This window comes from Trachymyrmex septentrionalis, unplaced genomic scaffold (assembly GCF_001594115.1).
Source record: "Trachymyrmex septentrionalis isolate Tsep2-gDNA-1 unplaced genomic scaffold, Tsep1.0 scaffold60, whole genome shotgun sequence".
Lineage (NCBI taxonomy): Eukaryota > Metazoa > Arthropoda > Insecta > Hymenoptera > Formicidae > Trachymyrmex > Trachymyrmex septentrionalis.
In genome coordinates, this window is record NW_017305779.1 from 4692149 (window position 1) to 4702408 (window position 10260).

The window sequence follows — 10260 nt, forward strand, 5'->3', positions numbered from 1 at the left end:
TATATATATATATATATTTCTTTTAAGAAACTTTTTACCTGATGAAAAAATCGTGTACGGTGATGATTCATGATATTTTATTCACGGCAGATTATTAATTCGAAACTGTCTCTTTTTCTCTCTTTGTTTTCCTCTCTTAATTAATTCAACACAACACAAACTCTCTGTCTACAGAAGCACCAAGACACAGCGCGATCTAAAATGTACTGCGCGCAGGATATAGTAACAATGATCTGTCTGATCTCGTATCTCGTTAACAGCAATCGAGGAAAGCGTTTTGCTCTCCTTCTTTCCTTCAGCCACATCTCCCTCTCTCTCTTTCCCTCTCTTCCGGAGGATTTGAACGATAGCTTGGCTTATGGTTATTTCCGCGGATTATATCGCACCCTCGTTTTAATATAAATAACATAGCCCGTGCCTCCAAGTGTCAACTTCCAAGAGTCAAGAGCTATCAAGCCAATTATTTGATCAATATTCACAAAATTCAGGTATTTATGCAAACGGATCCACGTAATGATACTAAAGAATTTATGATTTACGATAATATGTATGCTGTTTGTAATATGCAAGCGGTAGCCCTTTGTATAATAAAAATTGTCGTAAAGTCAAAGCAGACAATGTTGTAATTAAGACAAGTTACGTCAATACCGCTATATAGTGTTACGTAGTGCTTTCAATCGTAATGATTTCTTACACGTGTCGCGTTTGTGATCGTACAGAAAACACGTGTTTCCCTTTGTTCCCTTTTTATAGAGTTCAGAGTATAAAAGAGTAAAAGTGAATATAAAAAAATAAAGGATTCTATTAACAAATGAATAATTTTATGTTCGTTTAGTTAAATGATTATAATGTCGAAATAAATATAAACGATTACTATGAGAATAACTTATTTACTATTATATGCTATTATATTTGATATCAAATGCGATAGTTACAACGAGTCGTTGTAATGTAAGTAGATATATTAGACACTTTTTTATTTTATATATATTAAAAATATATATTTTTAATGTTAAAATAATATTTTAAAAGATTTTTTAGATATATATATGTATTTTTTTAAGATATTATATATATATATATATATATATATATATATATATATATTCACATACGTAAGGATATTATATACTTTTTCGCCTTAACTTCATTATATTGGCTAAGTTAATGAAATGCATCTGAATTGCCACTATTGCTCGAAGATATTGATATGAACATATTGCTAAAGATGTCGAATCGAATTTATTCCTTTCTTTCTTAATATGATTGTCTATTATAGTTTTATTTTTAGCGATCAACATCACGCAAGGCATTTTTAGCAACAATAATATCAATTGATATTATTGTTTATTTAACAACATGGAATCACGCTGGATAACGATCAAATTCTGCGCGTGCCTTTCATATTCCTCCATTCGTATGCTCCACATTTATATTTTTTGTAATTTTTAGAGGCACGATTACACACTGAAAGCTTCATTAATAATCAAAAATTAATTGATATCATATAATAAAGATTATTTATTAAAAATTGATTTTATTTTTGAATTTTACGAAATTAATTTATTTGATGCGGTGGTGATGCATATATAGATACGCGAACTCGAAATTTCGATAATTATTATATTATAATAAAGTGATTAATATGTTGTATCAAATGCCATATTACCACGTATGATGGAAGAATCCTTCTCGCTTCCATTTCACATTGCCATCCGAAATTCGGTATCAATTTCTTCAAGATGCATCGGTAAGACTCGCGTGTAACAATCTGTGTACAACAATTCTTCTTGCTAATTATCTGGAGCACCAAACGCAAACACAATTGGGAAGGTCTAGCCGACGATATCAAATGGCACTCACGATGATATCAAATGGGTTTATCGCGTCTGAAAATTTCGGATATACCGTGAATTCGTACGACGTCGATCGGTCCGAGAGGTACCCGAGGAGATCCCGGGTATCTCGGGTATTACACTTTGCGTTCGGATCGCACATGGAACTACGAGATCCCAAAGTAAATTTCCGTGGCAACACCGGATGGGAAAGCTGCGTCCCTTCCACTCTGGCTCGGGGAAAACGTATTCGACGAGTATTCGAATTTTCGAGATATTTATTACGAAGCACGAAGATCCCGCCTGACCATCCCGCCTATGCGTGGACACGCACGCGTGCGCGCGTACATCGCGTGAAAGCGATGGACGTAAGTCGGTGTGATGACCAGGGAGAGATTACGCACGCAGGTCGCAGCATCGCGTTCTCTCTAGTAGGATAGGACCGCGCTCCGGCCGGAGGACTCGTGCCGCCGCTCTTTCCGCTCCGCTTTTCGGTGCTATCGATCGGCTCTGTCTCTCTCTCCGTCTCTACTCTCTCTCGCGGCCCTTTCGCACACACCCCTCGCGGGAGACGTCGCGTCGTCTCGTTGCTCCGCAAACGAAGGTGACTATACGACGACTTCGCCGCGCCGGGCCCGCACCGTAGCCGTCGAGCAGTGTCACTTAACGTTAATCTCGACCTTTAAGCGCTTCGCGCATAAGGACACGAGGATATCTCGTTAACGTCAAGACCTCGGCAACGTCCTCCGCGGGGGGGTTGTTTCCAGAATCTGGACCTCGCGGTTGCGGCGAAACGAAGCGCCGCGCACTCTCTTCCTCCTCCATCCTTTCTCTCTCTCCGCGCGCGCATGGACCACACGGGTGGATTACGGGTAGAGACCCGCGTTCTCGCGTTCCCTCGATCCAGAGGGGGTGAGATGGAAAGAGCAGAAGCGAGAGAAAGAGAGACGAAGGAATGAGAGATGGCGAATGGATCGTCTCGCAATCGAAGACGTTAGCGACGTCGCGAGGCCTATCTCTTTTCGGTGCCTCCCAGCATCCAGGCACTTCAACATTCTCTCTCTCTCTCTCTCTCCCCTCCCTCCCTCCCTCCCTCTCTTTCTCTCCCTCTCCCTCTCTCCCTCCCTCTCTCTCTCTCTCTCTCTCTCTTTCTCTCTCTCTCACTCCTCCCTCTCTCTCAGTGCTGTGACGTGCCGCACGCGTGGTCATTCGTGAGCTCGTGAGCGCCGGGCGCATCGATCGATCGAACACATTTTCATCCCGCCTTGCAGCAGTTGCAGCATCCCAATAGCGCGCGTTTCTTGTTCGCTTCGCGAGAGCGATTGCTGCGCTACGATTGCTATTCACTGAGCTAATTCACATATAACGATAAAAGAGAAAACATTTTACCTTTGATATAGATAGACATGCTTACAGATTCGAGATATTGTATTTGAAGCAGCCGAAAATCTATCTAGACACAAGCACCTGCATTGCGCACGTTAATTTCTAGACTCATATCCAATTTACACTGTTTCGCATAAATTTGAATACGTAATAATCTCGACATAAATATATGATAAACAAAATCACGATGTCGATTACAGTTTTAAATTAAAAGCTCTATTTTTTTTTTCTATTATAAAAATTTTAGAATACGATAATGGAAGAAAATTATAGTTTATTTACATCAGATGTTGTAACGCGCACGTGTGAAGCTTAATAATTTCTTCCGATAAAAAACTACACACTGTGAGGCTTTTCTCATGAAAAGTACCTTTTTTTATTATATTGAATTTTTTATAATAATATCGAAGAGGAGAGAAATCGCTTGGAAGGCAGAATTGCATGAGTTGAGCAAAAGTAGAGCTATAAAGAGACAGAGACGCAAGGGAAGGAAATGGTTCTAGGCTGATAAGAAAAAAGCAGGGGCAAAGATGATATGGGAGAAGAATAAGAAGGGAGTAGAAAGAGAAAAGGCAAACGAGAGTACGCTCTGCTATTAACGGTCAGCGTTAATAGCAGCTCCTGGGGAAAAGTACTCTAACTCACGAATACCCGCTATTCTTCCCTTAGTGCATTAATTACCTGCAGAACATAAGCTAACAGTAACGTTACATCAATATTATAATTTCTCACTCAACAATACAAATGTTAATATAACATATATTATACAGCTGTATTGTTGAGTACATAGGAAATTATATAACATTGATGTGATGTTACTGTTTGTATTATGTCACTTGCTATTCAGGTACTTACAATTTGATGATTTCGTGAGGGACAGATATTACTTTTAATGAACGAGAGATGACCAATCAAGCTACAGATTTAATAACTCTCGTCTGAAAGTTAGGATGATAATTTGACTTGGATCAAAGCAAATTAAGCCCAGTTTCACAAATTGGTAAAATTACTTTAATCTTGCTGTTTATCTTTTTCTAATTCCAATGTATTTTAATTTTAATCCTAGTTCAACTCTATCTTTTTCTAGAGAAAGAGAGAGAGAAAGAGAGAGAGAGAGAGAGTTCTAAAATTTAAAAAAGATAAGGAGTAAGTTGAACCAAGATTAAAATTAATCTATGTGAGTAGAAGCGGGCATAATCCTTAGAATTAGAGAAGGAACAAATTGAACCAAAATTAGAATTAATTTTATATTAATGGAAAATCAAGCCTTAAACGATAATGAACTTCGAATTGAGTAATCTTAATATTTAATATCAAATGTCTTGGCGAGATTAAAGTTCTATATACGAAAAGAGTAAATTAAATTCACTGGAGTTTAAATGGAATTAAAGTTGAATAAAATTAAGAGGCATTGCGAACATCACGTAAACTTTAGCATGTCACGTACACAATGTTTTTTTACATATATTAAAATATTTAAAATATACAAACACATAATAAAATGCAATTATATTATTTCTTGTTATAAAATAATTCTCATAGGGAACTAGATAAAAAGTCACTCATATTATATATGCACATCACACTGCAAGATAAAAAATGTTTTATTAAAAAGATTAAATATTATACAGTATATGCGTAATACTTAATCTTTTTAATGAAAAACTTTTTTACTCATTTACATAAGGGACTTTTTATCTAATTTCAAATTATTATAAGAATTGCGCGTATGTGTATTTATATTTATGTAAAATTTATGAATATGTAAGAAACACACACACACACATATATATATAAATATATATATTTATATATATATTATTTACATTTCTATTATAAATTGTGTGACTACATGTGTTGTTTATGCATTGTGCAATTTTACTTGGTTTTCCTGCTTTTATACGGCATATATTGAAATAAAGTGCTGTGAAGAAAATAAAGTTGTATGAATAATAGGAATAAAATGCGAAATGTATTACACTTCCGTTATGAATCTTATGATTTGTACATTTATTGTCCATATAATGTACATACTTTTTTTACACTGCATACTGAAACAAAAAGCGCGCAGAGCCTAAAAATCTACACTATTTCTTTTTGCGCAAAATATACGAGACGTTTTCAGATCTGATAAAAACTCATGCGGCACACGCCGTTAAATTCATATCGCTCTTTTGCACCGTTGAAGCAGCGTTCGCTCTCAATTCCGTGCACGTTTATCGTGCGTAGCTCGTAATCGTGCGGTATGTAATTTCGTGTTGATATCCTTAGAAATTCTACCAAGGTATAAATAAAGTGAGCTGTGCAGAGCAGGCTCTCGGTGAAAGGAGTAAAGGTATATCACGCTCTAGCGAGCTTATTCTTTTTCCGTTTCGCGATCGCTAATCGTTATACGTCGACGAGTTATAGAGAGTGTTATAAAATCACTGGACCTTTCAACTATACTCTATAAAAGAAGTATGTAAAATTAAGTGAACAACACAAGTGCAAGAATCACACAATTTATAATGTAAATATTTTCATTATATATCATGCGATTTTTTGTTTATGTAATTTTACATCTTTTTTTACAATACATTATTTTTTGTTCCATATAAAGTCGATATTTTTTTTAGTTTAGAAATACACGCATACGAATAAGTGATGTAACAACAATATTCGAAATTGAGTTTTTCGTATTTCAAGTAGACCTTTCGCATTTTAACAGAATCTCAATTTGAGACCTCACAGGTGCGAAAACTCTTGGTGTTGAACATGAAAAAGTTGACATAAGCAATGACCTCCCTCGAATTTTTCTCTGAATCGTTACGCCGGTCCTGAATGTGAGTTGATAAGGAAATACAATTTGTCGCAACAAGTGAATAAGATAAAAGATATTTTTATAATTGATATTTACGATATCTCGTCAAAAAACGGGATACGATAAAAAGCTATTTCGGTATATCCGGTACATATTTCGGTACGTGTATCATCATATAATTATATATAATTATATAATTATTCAGTTAAATATAATATTGAATGTGCCATATCTTTATTGTATTATTATTTAATGGTCTTTTGAGTAATTTAGCGCTGATTTTATTTTTTACAAAAATGTAAGGAATTCCTATTTTTTTACAATTTATTTTTAAAATTATACACAGGGTGTTCTAATAACTATTAGCACCTAAAATATCTTTGAATCTATAAGGTGTAGAGGAAAATTTGTATAACCAAAATTGCACGATATAAAGAGAAGTTTCTATCATATGACAATAATATTTTTTGTCCAGGTGGAGGTGCTTCACAGATTTCAAAGTCAACTTTATTTTTTTTAATAGAATTATGATTTTTTTATATAATATAATATTTCTCTACTTATTTTGCGTATAAAAGTATCAAGGTAGATATATCGAAAAATCAATAGTTTACGAGATATTTTATATTTTATTCTGACACATATTGACATAAAATGTTAAAAAATTCGTAAATTAATAATTTTTTGAAAATCGTATCTTAATACTTTTATGAATAGAATAATGAGATGAATCCATCAGTGTAAAGAAAATACATAATTACTTATTTAAAAAATTATCCATTTTGCAGCTATATTTTTTTAAAGCAACTATGTATTTTCTTTACATCAATTCCATATGTACCAGAATAAAGTATAAAATATCTCGTAAACTATTAATTTTTCGATACTTTCATCTTAATACTTTTATAGGCAGAATAACTAGAGGAATCATATTACGTAAAAAATCATATAATTCCATTTAAAAAAATGAAGTTTACCTTGAAATATCTGAACCGCTTTCACCTGGATAAAAATTATTATCGCCATATAATAGACCCCTTCATATCGTGCAATTTTATTTATACAAATTTTTCTCTAGACTTTATAGAGTCGAAAATATTCCAGATGCTAATAATTATTGGGACACACACACACATAGAGGTGTATCAAAGTTCGATAACCGTCGAATATCTCGAAAGTAAAGCGTTTTTGAGAAAAAGGTTTTAGACAAAAATTATAAAAATGAATTTTTAGTGCAAAAATAAAGAGAAACAACCAATGGCCTTGATATTTTAAATGTTATCCAGAGCATGACCAACATTCAAGAAGTTTTAGCCGTCAGTCGGACACCTCGGGTAACACCGGTATAACTTCTAAGTAATTTTCTCATAACTCAAAAGTACTTAATAAAAATGAGTTTTATTGTAGGGTTTTCGAAAGCTCTCGAGCTATAAGAATATGCAATAAAAAATAGGGGATTCCATTAAAAAAAATCTATTTGACCTTGACCTGACCTTGATGACGCCATCTAAGATCAAACGGATGTGATCAGTAAGTAGATCTTTTTAAACCCTACAACTTTTGTCTGAAACTTTTTTCTCAAAAATGCTTTGCTTTCGAGATATTTGCTCCTAGATTTTTTATACACCTTCTATATATCTATAATACGACAATATTAAATTTAAATTATGTAAAGAAAGAATTCTATTTGAGGCTATTTCAAATTAATCAAATTATATTATTTCAACAATAAACAAAAATAAGTGACTAAAAATTTAAAACAATATTATGAAGGGCAAACACCGCTACGCAAGATATTGGAAGCGAACAATATTTAAATTTATTAAAATCACAGAGAACAATTCTAAATTAAATATAAACGTTTCGGTCTTAATTAGACTATTTTCAGTATATATACATATAAATATATATAAAATATTTTGCACGATGCTGTTATTGCAGTTAGTTTAACAAAATGCCTTAATATGTGTAAATCGAATCTTGTCAGTTACATTAAAATCAACGTGGAAACGCTCGTTACATTATAAGTTATATACGGAATATAAAAATTAGTCCTTTAAGAGATCATGTACAATTAGTATCCATTTTTTGGAAAAGATTGGCTAGATGCTCGAATAAGATTTCCAGATTCTAATATAAAAAAATTGTTTTCTCTATTATATACAATCGTTAGAAGAGATGTATACAATTCTTGTACTAGTTATACTACATACCTGCATCGAAAACATAAGTCAAAAAATCAGATTTGTTAAAAAGAAAAAATTATCTTGGTTATAGCTATCGATACACACAATGTAGTGCTCCCTACCCTGAGTTACTACTTATATATATGAACATCTCTGGTAAGATAGAACGGGTAATCTTAATGTTGTGTGGCAGACGTGACATTAGAGGTTAATCTTAATGTTGTGTTGGAGACTATATTTCCCTACTTAATATCACGTCCTCTACACAACATTAAGATAATCCCCTATCTTATCAGAGATGTTCATGTATATAAGTAATGACTCAAAGTAGAAAAGATTATCTTGGTTACAGCTATGAATAACATAATGTTTTGTTAAAGATAGTTAATATCTTTTTGTTAAAAGATTTGTTAAAAAGAGTAGTATAATTAGTATAAGAATTGTGTATACTTCTTCTGACGATTGTTTATAATACAGAAAAAAAGTTTTTTTATACTAGAATCTAAAAATTATGTGTTCGAGCATCTAGCCAATCTTTTCCAAAAAATGGATACTAATTGTACATGATCTCTTAAAGGACTAATTTTTATATTCCGTATATAACTTATAATGTAACGAGCGTTTCCACGTTGATTTTAATGTAACTGACAAGATTCGATTTACACATATTAAGGCATTTTGTTAAACTAACTGCGATAACAGCATCGTGCAAAATATTTTATACATATTTATATGTATAAATACTGAAGATGGTCTAATTAAGAACGAAACATTTATATTTAATTTAGAATTGTTTTCTGTGATTTTAATAAATCTAAATATTATTCGCTTCCAATATCTTGCGTAGTGGTGTATGTCCTTTATAATATTTTATATTATTATATTTATTTACAAACTTAGCTCATAAAAGATTCTTATTTTGTGTAAACTGTTATACAGAAAAAAATGGTTTTATTAAAATAGCTAAAAATGTAGCTATAGATTTAATATTAGACTATCAATCAACATAATTATATATATAATAATGTACAATAGAATGGTCAAACTAATTAAAATTTTTTGCAGCATTATTCATCATTCTTGAGATTTCTACGTAATTATGATCATAAGACATATTATGTCTATGATGTCTTATGATGATCCAAATTATTTTCAGATCTGTATCTAGCTAAATTTTTAAATTGTTCTTTCCGTATGGCATTCTTGAAAAATACTCTTTATTTAAACATCTATATTTTGTAGCATATGAAAAACATTGCATTTTCGTATTATCATATTCTATAATATGGTAATCCCTTCAAAACAATTTGTTGAAAAATAGCTGTTTTTAATAATTAGGATTTTATATATATATTATATATATAATCGTCCCATTAGTTCTAAGCAGCTTGTTGATAGTCACGTATGTATATAAAAATTGTATCTGTAGTTCTCAGATCAGAAATATTTTTGATCTCAAATCAGTAATATAATTATTGGGGATTTAATTAACCAAATTTCAAAATTCTAGATTTGTATAGTTTCCTGATGAAAGTTAATCTTTAAACTAGGAAATTGAGCTTCAATCTCACCTCGAGATTTCTTTCGCGCATATTTCTTCTAATAATTTGAAATATTTTCCACTCACTTTTGCGAAACAATTTACATTTTGAAATTAATTATAATACATGTTTTCGTCAGACGTTCGCACGAAACGAGAGGCGATGTCACGCTGATGTTTTTTTCCCTCTTTTTTTTTTTATTACGTCACACTCATCTCGCCGCAATCTCTTCTCTTGCATGCGTGTGTTTTTCTTATCTGGTTTTCCACATCCTATCTCATCTCTGAGAATGTTACGCCGCAACACTCGCACGCTCAATATGCGCAAAATGAAACGGGAATAAAATCACACATGTGGCTTCCATAAATTCGGCTTGATTGAATAAAATATTTTATTATATATTATAATATTATATTTTAATGTATATCATAATCTTATTATACAATATATATATATTTATAGTTTGATTACATTTTATATCCTTGATATATCCTTTTGATTTATTGTATTAG

At 32.3% G+C, this 10260-nt stretch overlaps 1 protein-coding gene across 4 annotated transcripts in view; it reads right to left on the reverse strand.

The window, feature by feature from the left end:
• The window catches only part of LOC108752548 (ALK tyrosine kinase receptor), a 26399-nt gene extending 16328 nt beyond the window's left edge, over positions 1 to 10071 (reverse strand). For 2 of the 4 annotated variants that reach the window (XR_001939567.1, XM_018493401.1), the window contains exon 1: positions 1670 to 2620. The gene's annotated coding sequence lies outside the window, so the exon portion shown is untranslated. Of the gene's footprint in view, positions 1 to 1669; positions 2621 to 9778 lie in introns of those variants that run through there. The other 2 variants (XM_018493402.1, XM_018493403.1) reach the window with 2 other exon arrangements.
• Positions 10072 to 10260: the final 189 nt, after the last annotated feature.